Consider the following 16,926-nt stretch of genomic DNA (forward strand, 5'->3'; position numbering starts at 1 on the left):
GAAGCTTACGCTATTAAACTAGTAACCTGACTCGCGCAGAGGGAGAAATAAACGAATAGTTGAAATAAAGTCGTTATTTTTGTTGTTTTTTTGCGCACAAAAGTGTTCTCGTCGTTTGATAAACTTAAGATTGAGCCCCTGTAGTCACTTGGACTATTTTAACGATGTCTTTAATGACTTTTCGAGGACAGCAAGAGCCAGTCCCTCAAGAAGCCTATGGACTGTATGCAGGAGCGATCTTAATATCTTAAATATCTTAATTTGTGTTCCGAAGATGAACGAAGGTCTTACGGGGTTGGAACAACATGAGGGTGAGTAAATACTGACAGAATTTTCATTTTTGGGTGAACTAACCCTTTAAGATTCCTTAAGCAACTTGAGATCAGGGATATTCTCTGAGAGTGCTCTTGATACACTTGTTCAGCTGTGCCTCTGCCTGCTTCGTGAACTCACTCGGTTCTTGTCTGTGCTTAACAGCACCCCTACATACTGAACTGATGGAACATTGCAAAACGTGCATGCCATAAAAACAGAGATGTAGTGTTTTATTACTGAGCCACTGCTTGTAGCAAAAGAAGACTGCTACACAACAACATTGTGAATTCCGTCTAAACCCAAAGTTCCCAAAAATCACACTTGATTGAGGGCTGTGGGCCCAAAGTACAGTAAATGTTACATTATAACCAACAATATTATATTAAAATGTTAAAAGTTAGACGCTCCTAACTTGAGCATCTCTGGTCTAAATTAAAATGACAAAATCACCCTTTTTTCACAAATTAACCATATAATAAAACAACACAGAGACTTTTGATATGGTAGATGTTAAGTTTAGGGCAAGTTTCCGCATGTAAAGCTAAAATTGCTTATGAAATAATTTTTATAGCTAAAATCTTAAACCTATTTAAGAATATTTACTAGAGTTAAAAATGTGTGACACTTAGTTTACCTTCTTTTCATTGCCACACCCAGATTCACCTACAACACTTAACAAATTGCAAATGTCCCAGTTTATTTTGTGCAAGCTCATCTACATGAAGAACAGGAAGATGTAATTCAACATTAACCTTACTGGGAGCCAGATTTTATCCACCCGTTTCACAGATAATGATAACGCCAGTCCCTGACTAAAATGTTTTATAACTGCTAAATAACTGTTTTGACTGAATGCAACTTGCAACATATCTTAAAGGGGTCATGTAATGGTACATGCACTTTTTCGAGTTGACTGTACTGAAGTGTGAGTTGGCAGTGCCTGTACACAGCCATTAGCCTGGATGCCAGCCCGAACCTCGCCCACAACATTTCTTGAGCGGGAAGTTCGCACTCTGCACTCGATCCATTGAGGAGTAATTATGAACGGTTCAGAAATCGTCGGGTCAATCAAATTGCCAGAGGGGGTTTGATACGATGATGGACAGATCATCTGCAGTTACGTTTATTTAATTATCACTTTATCAAAGAGCGCTTGGGTTGAACGAAGTGTGCCGCACAAGCCCTCAAAACTGAAGCCTAAACGTCTCAATCGCCCCCCATTGACCGGTCCTAGTAGTATACAGTAGGTCATAAACCCCACCTCCCCATGTTATTCAACGGGACGTGAGACCAACTAAACAATTACATTACCCTTCACATATCCTTTTTCCAAAGATAGTTTCTGTCATTTACTGTAGTTTATATCACGTTGATTTAATTTAAGTGTTTGTTTTTAAAATAAGTTTGTTTTTAGTTATTTGATGCTGTAAAAACGGTGCTGTAACATCATAATTGACAGCTGTGATTGACAGGTTCTCTGTGTGAAGTACAGTAGACTCGCAAATCTTTTCTCACCAGAGTGCTTTATAAACGAGGGTCAATAAAGCTGATTTTGCTAAAAAGCTGCTCCTGAAAAAAGAATCGGTACCAATTATTCGTGTTCCTGCTGCACCTCCCGAAGAAGTAGCTTCACGATGATTGCGGCTACGGTTTAACTTTACACTAAGGGTATATTACGGCATGTTTTCTATGTACAACATTCTCAATATAATTAATAATCTCACGATTATAATGAACGACGCGTTATGGTTATTGTGTCATTACAAACTGAGTATGTATACAGTAAACACATAGCGTTCGCACATCTCACCGAGTTACTCTAACGTTACCCTGCGTTACCCTTAAAATTTGTCACTGCCATTGTTTTATCTCAAGATGCACACCAGTAATTTTTCTAAGGCACGTTTATAAAAGCTACTTAAATTGAACTAATTGAATCCTGGCTTAATCTAAGCCATGTCTGTGAAACCGGGTCAAAATGCTTTTCATTGTATCGATTGTTAAATATGCATAAAATATGTACTTGCTGGTTGCTCAGCGGAAATCACAGAGGGTTTGTACCTATCCCAAAGGCTTATCGATAAACCTGCACGCCCATTAAATCGGGAGTGAGAGTCATCCTCACCAGCAGCGCTGCACAAGCCGCTGTCTCCTAGCAAATGGGCCACCGAGGGAATTAGGTTACTAAATTAAAGAAGAGCACGTCTGCCTCTGCCATCTTCCCAGACCCTGTGATAGTAGGCTGATAACTTCATATCTCAAAGGATACTAAACCAGCAGAATGGAAACTTAAACCCCCTCAGACAAACTCAGATGTGAATGCACATATTCTTTGGTTAATCTAGAGTATTTTCATCCTTATTAGTATGTCTTCCAATTTTTAAGAGCTACATGTCTAAACAGCATCTCTTTCAACGCAGAGTCCATGTACAATTCAGACAACTGAGAAACTACAATGTACATTCTTTAAATAAAACGTTCTCCTATCTACAATACATTGGTTTCAGAGCAACAAGATGGCAGAAAGGAAGGCTAAATTAGTTTTATTTATACTTTTTATAACTCCGGGTGAATTTGGAATAGCATAGTCTTACTATTTCTGCAATGTAATGGATGACAACCACACTTGTTTAGCTTGTCAAGTGAAACTTTCTTACCAGTGCTGACACACAGTATTTCCAACCTGAACTCACAGGAAAATAACTATTTTACGGGATGGCGATTTCGTATCAATTCATACGATTTGAATAGTACAAAAGAAACTCATGAAGCCCCACCCCTAACCCTGCCCCTAAACTTACCCGACACTAGGATTTAAACAGATCGTACGAACACTTACAAGTGAGATCATACAATTTTGTATGAATTAGACACTGATTAAGAAAAACGTAAAAAAAATAAAATTAAAAAAAAAGTTAAGAATTGCTATGCGATTTTTTTTTTTTGGTATTTCCTCTTGAAATAGAAAGTTTGGGAAAGACATATCAACCCCATATCCTTTTTTAACATCCAATAGCCTTTAACAGCCAATAGCCTCCAAATTATAATTTGCTAGTTGGCAGTTGTAAAAAAAAACAAAAAAAAAAAAAACTTGCTTGTCAGATGACATTCAGGGGTGGCAGGACATTCTCATTAAAAAATCCCTGCAGAATGACTCATCCATATTTTTTTCAGTTTCCACAGATGTGAATGTTATGAAGCAGTCTTTATAAAATATGTCTGCTTAAAGTTAATTTAGTCAACATGAGATAAGCTCAAAGCTATCAGAATAAATGAATAAATAATGGATCATTAAAAAAGTTTCAGAATTTGGAAAGTTTTTATTAATTTATTTTTATGAGTCTTTTTATCTTTCACAGTTGTTCCACTATCACAACATCTATTTCTGTTCTAGCTCACATTTGGAATTGTGTATTGCAGCACTTCTCACATTTCTGTTTGTTTCGGAATTGCTTATGTAATGTTCCTCATTTGTGATTCACTTTGGAAATAAGCATCTGTTAAATGAATGAATGAATTGCACATAATAAAGTGCTCTTTTGTGATGCTGCATGCATAGTTTGGAGCCATTGAAGTCTAAATCCAACTTGTGAATTTTGCCTCACTAGTGTTAAAATGAGATTTTATGTTATAATTTAACTAAATCCAGTCATGGTTGTAAGGTGCAAAACATTGTAAGCTCACCACAGATCCTTCTTTTGCAATGTGACATCTGGTAATTAAAATCAGTACACAACCATAGATGCAAATCTTAAGTATAAACATATTTGACGGGGAAATATGTGGAATTGAAATATCATCAAGTGGTCAATGTAGAGAAGGCACATTTCAGTAGTAGGAAATCTAAAAAGTGCATGTCAAAAGTGCACATTAACTTAGCTGTGTTTAAATTAACAGTTCAACAGCACTGGGACTTTTCGCTGTTCTAATCACGCTTGCTGGTGTTTGCGCATTTCCAACCAGATCACACTAAATACGTCTTTATAGCACGCATTGTCATGTAATTTATACGCTAAAGTGAGTTTTTACATGCATATGATACGTATGCATATGATTTAGGTGTGGGGTGCCTGTGTATTACATGCAAATGTATCAAATGCACGCGAAAAAACTGCGTCTCATATGCACGTAAAAACTCATTTTCGCGTATAAATTACACAACAATACACAATGTGTGTTATAGAGACGCATTTACGTGAGAAGAGGCTGGCATTTCAGACAGTGGTGAGGATTTTTAGTAACTTTCTACAGATTACAAGTGACTGTCTCTATTAGTGATCAAATCATTCAGTCAACCGATTTGTTTATTCAGTAATGAGTCATTGAATAATCCGCTCCACTTGTTAAACACTAATTCGTTCAGGAATGAAACCGTCTTTGAAACACTTGAGGAAGGTTGATTCAAATGTTGTAAAGTTACTCTAATTTATTAAATTTTAGGCAGGAAATTTTGACTCTTTCTATAGGTTACAACTGACTGTCTTTATACAGTATGAGTCATTAAATCATTCACTCAACTGATTCATTAAAACAATATAATTCAATAATTCATTCAGGACTGTGTATACATCAACACAATCTCATGAAAATGCGTACTGTATCTATACCACGAATGTTATTTCTCGTGGCATTTATACGCCAAAAATGGTTTTCACCCAAAAACTGTTTTTGGCGTATAAATGGCACGAGAAATGACATCGTGCCACAGATACAAACTTTAATGAGATCGGGCTCGTATACATATACATTTTAACCTAATTTTCTTTAGTGCTCACACACACCCAAACACAAACTTCCTGGCTGCTCTATTGCTATCCTGGAGCAGTGGAAGTCTGTTGCTATGGTAACTTATCAGGAGTAGAACTAAATTGCTAAATGAGTATTGAGTGGATCAAGTATGTCCTGGGTATCTGATTTATATTTTCTCCTGCACCGTAATCTCTCTTGCTCTTTCTGTCTGTCTGTCCATCTGACAGTCGGCGTCTCTCTGTTGAGACTAACCCATCTGGGGCTTGTTTGGTGAAGATGTAAAGTCGCTCATGCAGAACGGTCCTTTCTGCCTCTGCTCTCTAGTGTTTGGGTAAAAGGATATCTGCATTCCTGCCAGAACTGGAGGAGGTTTCACAAATGCTATTGATCCACATTTTTCCTGTCCTCGCTTTCCTTCTCTGTCTCTCTCGCTCTCTGAGATGAGTGCTTAGGGATTGCCCCTCCAACACCAAATGTCAGGTGTTAACTAGCCAAGCATGAAGAGGAGAAAGAGCCAAGCTTTCTGAGATTTAACTCTGTTTCCCCTGTTATAGCCGCCCGCCTCATACTGACAGGAGCGAAGCGCACACACATACTCACACGTGCACATTCGCATAATCACAAAGAACAAAAGCTTTTGCTCACATTCAAAATGTCACCAAAGCATTTCTCTTCCAGGAGACAGAGCAGTAGTTTCTGGCTGAAAGGGAGCGTGAGGACTGATTGGGACTTTAAAGGTTAGTTCTTTGTTCACATGCTTTCACCAGACAAGAGGACCCGAGATATTGATTTGTGTTTTGTGAATGTGTTTTGCTGAGACATCTTTCTTATTTGTCCCCGTCTCTGCATTTTTCAAAAGGATTGTGCCTCAGCCTGTGAAACACAGCTTGCATTTTGAATCCCTTTTAAACATATTTTCATTCTTTTGTTGTCACACTCCAGTCAATGTTTCTCATTGTGAGTTTTATCTTTGTATAGATATGCCAAGTTGTGGCTACTAAAAAGCTATTGACCATGAACAGGCAAACGGACAGTTCATTAAACACACTGACCATTTGTAAGAACATGTTTAAGGTTGTCATAATGGGAATTATGTTATTCAGTTTGTAAACAATAAAAAAGAGAAAATATGAAGAGTTCAGATGCAAAAGCCTCTAAGTGCCATTTGAAATTTTCTTCTAAAATTATCATTTTTATCAAGCTTGTATATTTAAAGGACAACTCCGGCGCAAAATGAACCTTTGGTCTAATTACACATTGTTACCCAGTCAATCGTTATCTGAGATTTTTTTTCATGATTGCCGAATGTAAATAGTTTTATCTATAAAAACAGTTTAGCCTATAATGCTAGTATATAGGGCATAGAGTAATGACAAATAAAAATCGCTTTTTATTACCACTAACAAGGCTCAAAATAACCCCACAGTAACACGGTAGCACAATAAGGATCCATACATTCAAACCGAAGCATTGAGAACTTTGTCAGTGTCCATACCGTTTAATAAGAAGATATTTTATACACACAGTCAACTTTGCGAATACAGGAAGAAGCCATCTTTGAAAAATAGTCTCTACCAGTCGATCTACGAACGCCGATCCAAGCGCGCTGGTGAGATGTGAATAAAGTGATAATGTGAGCGCGAACAGTAGGCAACATGTACATTTTAAAGAGAAGAAAATGGTTCGTGTTTGTGTTTCTTCCGGAAACAATGGACCATATAAGATTCTGCACAGTTCAGCGCACTTGGATCAGCGTTCGTAGATCGACTGGTAGAGACTATATTTTAAAGATGGCTTCTTCCTGTATTCGTGAAGTTGACTGTGTGTATAAAATATCTTCTTATTAAACTGTATGGACACTGACAAAGTTCTCAATGCTTCGTTTTGCATGTAGGGATCCTTATTGTGCTACCGTGTTACTGTGGGGCTATTTTGAGCCTTGTTAGTGGTAATAAAAAGCGATTTTTATTTGTCATTACTCTATGCCCTATAGACTAGCGTTATACTAGCATTATAGGCTAAACTGTTTTAATAGATAAAACTATTTAGATTCGGCAATCATGAAAAAAAATCTCAGATAACGGTTGAATAGGTAACAATGTGCAATTAGACCAAAGGTTCATTTTGCGCCGGAGTTGTCCTTTAAGTTCAGTAATTTCACTTAAATGGCAATGAAGATTACCTATTAATTGTCCTTTAAGTGAAATTACTGAACTTAAATATACAAGCTTGATAAAAATGGTCATTTTAGAAGAAAATTTCAAATGGCATTTAGAGGCTTTTGAATCTGAACTCTTCATATCAAGACCTTAAAAAGACCTTTACTAAGTACACAGTTGAACCTTTTTGTTAAAATGTATCATTATATTGTTAACTTTTGTCTGAATGAAGATGATAAAAAGTTAACAAAAAGGACACATTTTATTCTAAAATATTTTAGAATTTAATTTATTAATCGAACTATAGCATTAATGTTTGAAAAGTGGTCTCATCGACCATGATATATGTGCTTAATCAGGTGTGTGTATGTGTGGGTTTAGGGGTACTGTTCGTCTAAGGGGATAGAATATAAAGTTTGTACAGGATAAATATCATTATGTCAATGGAAAGTCCCCATAAAACATGAAAACACAACGTGTGTGTGTGTGTGTGCGTTACATGTGAGAAAGATGTGCTACTCTCCTACTGAGCACTGAAGAAGCGCTAATTAGCCTAATTCTATTCTCTGAACCCTTGGGTTTAATTAGTCATACTGACTCACTGATGACTAGAGCTTTTAATCAATTCTACAACAAAAATAAAATGACATCTCATCCCGATTTCTGTCTCCACCTCTAACATCCTTGTTGTCTGCGCAGATGATGTCATACTATTTCCATTTGCGACTCTGATGGCTCAGTCTTTTTTGGTGGTTTAAGTCAGGCTTAAAATCAGGCAGCAAAAGAGGACACATTTTTAATGGATCAAGACACGGCTACCTGCTCCTATTCTAGCACACTACATTACCTGCTATGACTCATCGGTAATTGCCTCTATCAAGGATACAACAGCAGATATCAAAAGAAGACTGATGACAACATTGATCAAATAGCAAAATAGAGCAGGGGTTTCCAAAATGGACCGCAGACCACCTGCGGCCCAACAGTGTTATTAAATTCCTCCTGCAGGTTAATTTAGATATGTAATTAGGTTTGCCCACTATAGGAGAAAAGAAGGGTTCCAGTTTTCACCACTGTAGCATAGTAAAACTGATTAGGTTGTCATTTTCACTCATTCTCCCACATCAAAAATGCAATTCTTAACATGGCAAAGGTTTGATAATGTTATGTTGGTAAAATTAATCAATGTGAAGTCTTTGAGATCAGCGTACGTTGGGGTTTACCTTCCATGAATTTGTTGATTATAATAATAATCCAGCGTCTTCCAAGACTTCCTCTTGGAAATTGATGCTGATATAGTGATGACCATTTGGATCTATTGTGGCTTGACTAGAGCCTCGGCTATTTTATCACATGAATTCTGAACCTCCCTGGTTAGATCAACATGAAGAATTTGTGTTCAAAATAATGGCACAGCTCCAATTTTTTTTTTTGCGTTTCTGGGAGGAGATTGAGAGCTTTCCAAAGGGCCATGGGTGCCCCTGTGACAACAAGCTTGGACCCCCTTGTGGCCTTGAGTGTGAAATCATTTTTTAGTGTCACGCATTGAGTGTGACAGTCACTCATTTCGGTCTTTTGTCATGCATTCCCATCACACATTGTATTTCTCATGCGAAAAAGCTATTTATAATATATTTAATATGCCGCAATTTCTTTGGAAATCAAGTGTGTCTCCCCTGGAGTTCATGCAGGGCTGTGTTCAACCCAAAACATTTTTTTAAACAGAAACGGTGATGCGTTGAACACACTGTTCTGATGACGCAAGAGTTGCAACTACGGCAGCTGAGAAGGCCATTCTTTGTGTTCTTTGTGAAGAATTTTCAGAGCCTTATGAAGTCAGTATAAATATGTGTTTAATAAAATATGCCCGATGTTACAGTCACTGCACTTGCCGCCCAGAATACAAGAGAACATCCCAATCGAGTGAAGGGATTTGTGGAAACTGAAATGGAAGCACATATTTACCTAATTCAGACTAAGTGTATTGCATAGTCGATGTTATAGGTCACTTTTAAAATCATGTCATATTTTATAATTATATCCTCGCAATGGATGCATTAATCATTACATCTGTCTTTCAAATATGTCAGGTAAAAAATCAACTATGCATCCTCTCATTCACCCTGAGAGGAAAGCCCCCTAAAAGGCCATAGGATAATTCGTGGGAAGATTTGTTGTTAAATTATTGTTTATTAAACTGTTGTAGTAACTTAATATCACATTTTAATCATGCTGATTTTTGGAGGAGAAAAACTGAAATGGCACTCTTCGTGTGATATTGATACACTTCATAAGATTATATAAATATATACATTTTCTAACCCCCATATCTTGAATTTTGTGATCATTCACATGCATTCATAAATACATTTTAGGGTCTTGATGTTTGTCAATAATATGAAATATTTAATTCAGAAAGGACAAAACAAATGATAAAAAATGAACCCAAAAGGATCTATATAGAACCTTTTTCCTGGTTACAAAGAACCCTAAAGGGTTCTTATTATTGAACCCTTAAAAAGGTTTCTGTATAGAACCTTTTAGGGCTTCCAAATATGTAGCGCTGATAGAACCTTTAAAGGTTCTATATAGCACCTTTTCTTCTAAGAGTGCAGCTTGCCCCCCCAGTTGAAATGGTCTAGAACCGCCACTGATGCTAATGAAGAAATATGTAACAGCGCTTTCATCTAATCATATAATTCAAGCAGATTTGCAGTCCTTTGAGGGGACGTTAATTTATACTCAAGCTCTCTATCCATTATTCATTTCAAATAATTAATTGAAAGATGGAATTTGTTGGAGTGAAAACTGGAACTCAATGAAATGGATTTTGAAGACACTCTTGACCCAAAACCGATACATCCCAATATTGACTAATGAGGCATCGCGTCATAAGAATGTTGGGAATGTTTGGCTTCACTTATATATGTGAACAAACATTTTCTTCTCACAACGCTCAACTCTAACGTCATTAGAACTGTCAATTGTTGGCACATTCTATTTCCATGAGTTTCAGCAGTCCTCCACTTCATTGACATCAGAAAGGGCTTTTGTGAGTAACATAATTCAGCTTTTTCTTTGAATACACCTTTTCTCTATTGAGGCCTTGAAATGTTCTTGATATATACTGATTTATTTTCTTTGTCTTTTTGTTTTTGAGATTATGCATCCATTAGACACATGATTTGATCTCTAACTTCATAATAAATAATTGACCATTTTTACGGGGTTTCAAACCATAGATAGATACTGTAGATAGATAGATAGATAGATAGATAGATAGATAGATAGATAGATAGATAGATAGATAGATAGATAGATAGATAGATAGATAGATAGATAGATAGATAGATAGATAGATAGATAGATAGATAGATAGATAGATAGATAGATAGATAGATAGATAGATAGATAGATAGATAGATAGATAGATAGATAGATAGATAGATAGATAGATCAACATAGACTACATACTGCATGACCCTGTGCTTTAATTTGCCATAGATGTACAAAGGCATCATAGAGAAACAGTTCAGACCTGTGATCTCTCTCTCTTTCACTTTCCACGTTTCTCTTGTCCCTCACTCCCTGACTTTAATTACTGTGAGACTGAATTCATACACCTTCATAGATGGGCCAATTAGACTCAAGTGCGTTTTTATCTGCCTTGTTGAAAGAAGTGTTTGCGGGTATGAGCACTTCTCTCAATTCAGTCTCACTGACTTTGCCGACTTGGTCTCGCTTTTTTCTTTATTTTCCAAATGTATATGCAAAATAAGGTTTTATTCTGGGTTTTTTGGTGGAGGGTGGTAATTATTCTTAGGAAACCAGCCACCTCAATAGTATTCGTGATTTAAATAGGAACAATACCTTACTTTGCTAGAGACAAACAGGAGACACTTAGAAGAATGAAACCGATACTAAAGGTCTGTCTGTCAGGTTTAATATGAAATATATACTGAAATGTCAGTATAAATTAAACATTAAAAACATTATTTTATATACATGTGAGACATTTTAAAAAGCTGTATTGTCCTGTTTGTTTTACTGATTGTTTGCTAATGTGAATTGTTATAATGTTATTATAATGTTCAAAAAGAGATGTCAAATGTGATCATTGGCAAGGAAAGAGTTCTGTGTGCACATATGGGATCTGTGCCGTTAGCCAAAGTTTACTTTTCCTCTTTTTTAATTTGAGGTTTATATATTGCGTTTAATCTGAATGTTTGTTTGCAAATCACACTTTTTGCCCATTCATATCAAACACCTAACATCTCTTGCTAGGAATGTGGCACTTGGACGCGCTTTATCGCAGTCTAAATGTGTCTAACTTTGCCATCTGTTCTCTAAGTAGCTTGAGTACTTGGAAGTCACAAACCAAAAGTTAAGATATGCACAAACCATTTTTCAAACAGGTTTTCGAAAATGTGAAAGCAAATCCCAACCTGTCATGTGGACAGCAGTCAATTTAAAAAATTTGCATTTGTTTTGTAGCATGAAGCTGTCTGAAGTATATTTTCACAAGCAAAATAATTCAGCGCACAATGCAAAAGAAATATGTAATCGGAAAAATAAATAGCTTGTTTAGCCATTTTTTGACATTGCACCTATGATATCAAATAATATTTTAGCATTAATCAATCTATACATTAATTTTGCACATTTTAGGGCATTTTATCATTAGTGTTATCCAATATTTGATCTCATATTATTATTATTATTATTAGATGATGAATATTTCATTTATACTTTAAATAGCTGTTAAACTGTTTTTTCCAAATAAAATAAAAATAGCACTACACACAAACCACTACCCAACATCTGTCAAGTAAAACTACCAGTTAATGCAGGACCTCTAGGAATACTTTTCTGTTTCAGTCTAGCTTGTTTTGTTTACTGTGAAACTCTGTTTCATCATATTTCTCTATGTCCATTAGGGAGCAGCTGTGCCAACAACCCAGAAAAGTTTTGGGTGAATAGCTGCAGCATAAATAGTTTATGATCTGTGATCTGTTTATTTTTTCCATGCCCTTATTATTTCGAAAGCTGAATCTTAAGAACATACTAAGCGTGAGGCCACAAGACCCTTATCATTGATCACTGATGAGAAGATTGAGCAATTACAAATCCGCATGTGGGACCTGAATCAAAAAAAAAAAAAAACACAAAAAAACATTAAACTAAAAACATTAAATTAAAACAGATTCCACAGGTTCCAATATTGTCTTTAGGGAAACTCAAACAAAGGAAAACATGTGATGAATGAAAGCAAACTGAAAGTCCATGAAAACGAAACTAATTGAAAAATAAATTGAAATACAATGCAAAAGTAGCTGTAAATGATGCACAAGATATCATAGAACTATTTAAAGCTAAAATAAATGCTGACAAGCAACACATTCTCATCCCAAGGCGTCATCTAACTGACAATTTTGACAAGACATTTTTTTTACGTTTATGTTTTTTTTTTTCTTTTTTTTTCTTCCCATCACTGAATTTGTCAAAGTCTGACAGTTGAGGAATCAAATACTTGAATGATACTCAGACTTTTGATTTAGGTACTTATGTCCAAAAGCAGAGTTGTATATTTCTCTCAGAAAAACCTACTGCTATAGGCATTATGTACAAAATGTCTTCATGTACATATTGTCAGTATCTAATAAATGCTATTCTTCATATAGATCCAAAATAAACTTGCGAAGAGCACTGTGATTGGCTCTTTCTGTCTAGGTGGTTCTAGAACAAATTGTAAGTGCATATTTTGACTAGGGATGCACTGATGTGAACATTTTGGCCGAGACCGATAATTCTTTATACTTGAAAGCCAATAACTGATATATCGGCCGATAAATCTAAATCCAATTTTTATCTCAGAGCCTGATTGCAAAAACAAACGTTTCACAATTAAAATCCTTTCATGTAGCCGATATGCCAGCACATTTTGCACTTAACTATATTTTTCTTTTGATTCCAATCATATTTCAAGCAATTAAGATCAATCATGTTGAACAGTGCGCATCTTAAGTGTCTCAAGAGTCAAGTGTTGAAGGAAATAATTCATTATTTATCAGCTTTAATACATCAGTCAAATTTTATTATCGGGCCGATGAAGATAACATAAAAATGAACAAACATTGGCCGATGCCGATATGGTGGCCGATATATCGTGCATCCCTAATTTTGACCATAATAAATTCTGGCTATGAGACTAAGTAGGTTATAACTTCTCTCGTGTCCTGAAATATATTTATCAATTCATGGACACTGAGACCAGATGTTCATAAGAATATTGTGCCAGTAGCTTATAGTTAATATCAAAACACTTGTATTCCCTCTCTGAGTGAAACACATACAGTTATAGAAAAAATAGAGAGAGATTCTGGCCAGAGGTTTGATCCCCATGTTATTATGTACATACATTTTCCATTGAATTTTGATCGTTTTTGTCTGTCAATAATTCAGTGTCTTTTGATAGAGAAAGACGATCAAACAGACAACTGAGAGCGAAGATCGGGTTGCTAATTATTGCATAACAGTCACAGAGCCATTTTTGTCTTATTATTGTGACATGAATACTGTATATACTGAGCAGATGCGCTGAAAATTATGAATATTGCCACTTGGGAGAATTTTAGAAACTGAGCATTAGAAGAGTATTTAGAAATAGTCATGCTAATGGAATAGTAATCTTGCATAACTGATAGTGATTCAATATTTCAGAACTTTTTTTTGGAAGTCTGAAAATCTCTGGTCTGCTAATTATCGTTTTTTTTTTTCTCTCTCTCTCAATGTGTGTGTGCCTGAAACTGGTGTTTCCATCTACAGTGAGCATTATGTAGATGTATGTTAATGGGTATGTAAATAAGGCCATCATCATCAGGACTTCAGCATGCTGTTATCATGTTTCTGTTTTGATTATGAACCCGCTGTGTGAATGAAATCGAATGATGATCAAATGATAGAGGCACGAGAGTGTCTGGATAACCTCTTTCTTTAATCTGTCCACAGCTGATCCACTGTGTGTCTGATAACTGAGTAGATTACCACTGACCAGGGGCTAAATGTGTAGAGACGCCAAGCATATTGTCTTTGTAAATGGTATGTAATCCCTCTTTTTCACTATCTCTCTCTCTCTTCGTGAGCAAACCTGCACAAACACACAATGTTTAACTCTTATGTTTGGTGTCTGAGAGGCCCTAAGGCCCCTTTAATAGCTCAAAAAAACAAACATAATTTTACACTGAACTTAAGTGTTTAATTTTCCCTCATCTTCCTGAAGATGACTTATAAACAACATTAATTACATGAAATGTCCATATCAGAAATGTATCTTAAAATCAATTACTTTTTAATAAGCATAAAATTATTTCCACATGCTAAGATTTTCTGTACTGTAGTCTGATTTTATTTTGGATGTTTTCATTTTGGACATCATTTGGGTCTCTGGAACCTCAAACATACAGACAGTAAAAAATACATTTTCAACAACATGATATTTAATCATTTCTGTTCGAATGACGTGAGCTTGTCTAAAACATATGGTTCTTACTAGCTTTATTGTCCAGTATAACATTTGTTTCTTGGATAACTGAACCCATGTTCGAGCATAGTCGTTTTTTCCATTTCAAGTGAGCAACTGCAAAAACATTCCCAATGGAGTAACCTGGGGTTAAGAGGCTCACAGTGGTTGGGTATGATGGAAAACCGGAGCAGATAGTGACAGGACTGGGATATAATTAGCTCCCGGGTCACTATCACTAATAATTGTTATTGAACCTTTAACCTTAGCAGGACAGATCATTAATCATCAGGCTGTATTCAGTAGAATTTAATATAAGCAGAGAGAGATTAATATTAAGCATATGCGATTAATTTGTGCAATGTGTTGCTTCTGATGGTAAATTAATCCACCATTCAAAAGGTTTAACTTATTTATTTTGTTTCAGAAGTGCTGGAAGTGAAAATATCATGATCATTCAATTGCTCATGATTTTACAGTTATTAATAATTTTCATTTGTGAGAAAGAAGAGAGAAATGTTGACTTTTTGTTTATTGTTTTGTTTTCTTTTTTAAACACAATGACCAGAAAAATCCAAAATAGTCAACAAGAAATAAATAAAAATCTTTATTTGGTCTTTATTTGGAGCTCATTCTCAAAATTTTTGTGTTAGCTCATTTTTTGTATTTAGCTATTGGTAACTATTTTGGATTTTTCTGACCATTGTGTTTGTTTTTTTCTTGGATGATTGGGTTAATGAGTCAAATAATTAGATCAGGTGTGATGGATTACGTTTTTGTGGATTTCCAACACTATACACTGATATATATATATATATATATATATATATAAAAACTAAGAAGAAACATAATTACTAAAACTATTAGTTTTAGTAATAAAACCCTTAAATATGTGGTGTCGGGTATTCTGGGTTTGACAGTTTATGACTTTTTACTGTAAATTGTAAGATGGTTTGTTTTGGGTTTTTTTACTTCCAACCATGGTACAGTATTTTACTGTAGAAATTACATAAAATTTACGGTTAGATATCAGTTTTTACCTTACTGTTTTAATTTACTGTTAACCAATTAACGGGTTTTTACTGTAGCATTTTTTACAGACTTGTTTTGTTTTTTTACAGTCTTACATGCAAGAAAAGTAAAATCGACATTTTTTACATTGTTTCATAAACAGTGTTAAGATAACATGATTTAATCAAATAATGATTGGATATGAATTGAGAAAAGCAGGTTCAGAACCATATGGAGTATTAATAAACAGGTGGATTGTATAAAGCTCTACTGATATGAAGAGAACCAGGAGAACAGACATGAGAAAAGGCCAGCTTTAAGACAGTGAGATTTCTACTCCTCATAATACCCTTTTCCTGCACCTTTTGTGCTGTGTAATAGCACTTCTGTGATGGACTGGAGCTGTCTGTGAATTACACTTGATACTTTCATAAAAATAGGTAATATGACAAAAATTCATAAGCAAGTTAAGTGAGCTGTTGTAGGTGTGATGTGCTTGTTTCGATGGGTGCATCAAAGCACACACACACAAACACATGTGCATTCTTCACACAAAGCCCCTCAAGTGAAGAGAAGTCATGGTAATTAAGTTGTTCAAGCAGTGAGCTGTGAAAGAAGGAAAGTTCTTGTTTCTTCTTTCATCTTGACATCTAGCGTCCTTTTGACACAATCACACAATCCTGCTGCCCTCTAGTGCCAATTCTCCATGTTTTTTTCCTCCGCTCCTATATAGTCCACTGACGGATGTGTCACAGAATATTTGTTTGTTTGTTTGTTTGTTTGTCGAAATGCTCAATGGATGATGACAGTTTCTCAGTATGGGCTCCACTATTAGTCTTTTTGAATAAACTAAAGTGCTATGATACATAAGTTCACGTTCTGTTTGAATGAGACTACATTGGAAGTTCATTTGGTGCATGAATTATTTTCTGATATATCATTAAATCGTTTTTTTTTTTTGGGTCAATCACAGAATTCTGCAATAGCAAATGGTTAAACTATTTGTGCTCAAACCAGTGTGATGTGATCATAGATTGAAATATGATAACAAATTGTAGTTTGCAATATTAAGCAGCATGACTAACTGTTTCTACAGCTAAATTGTGTATTTGGAACAGTAAGTAGATTACACCGGAAACATCACACATTCAGCGTGAAACTAAAGTTGCCATA

The sequence above is a fragment of the Pimephales promelas genome, chromosome 13 (genome assembly GCF_988280905.1).
Source record: "Pimephales promelas chromosome 13, fPimPro1.hap1.1, whole genome shotgun sequence".
In the NCBI taxonomy this organism is placed as follows: Eukaryota; Metazoa; Chordata; class Actinopteri; order Cypriniformes; family Leuciscidae; genus Pimephales; species Pimephales promelas.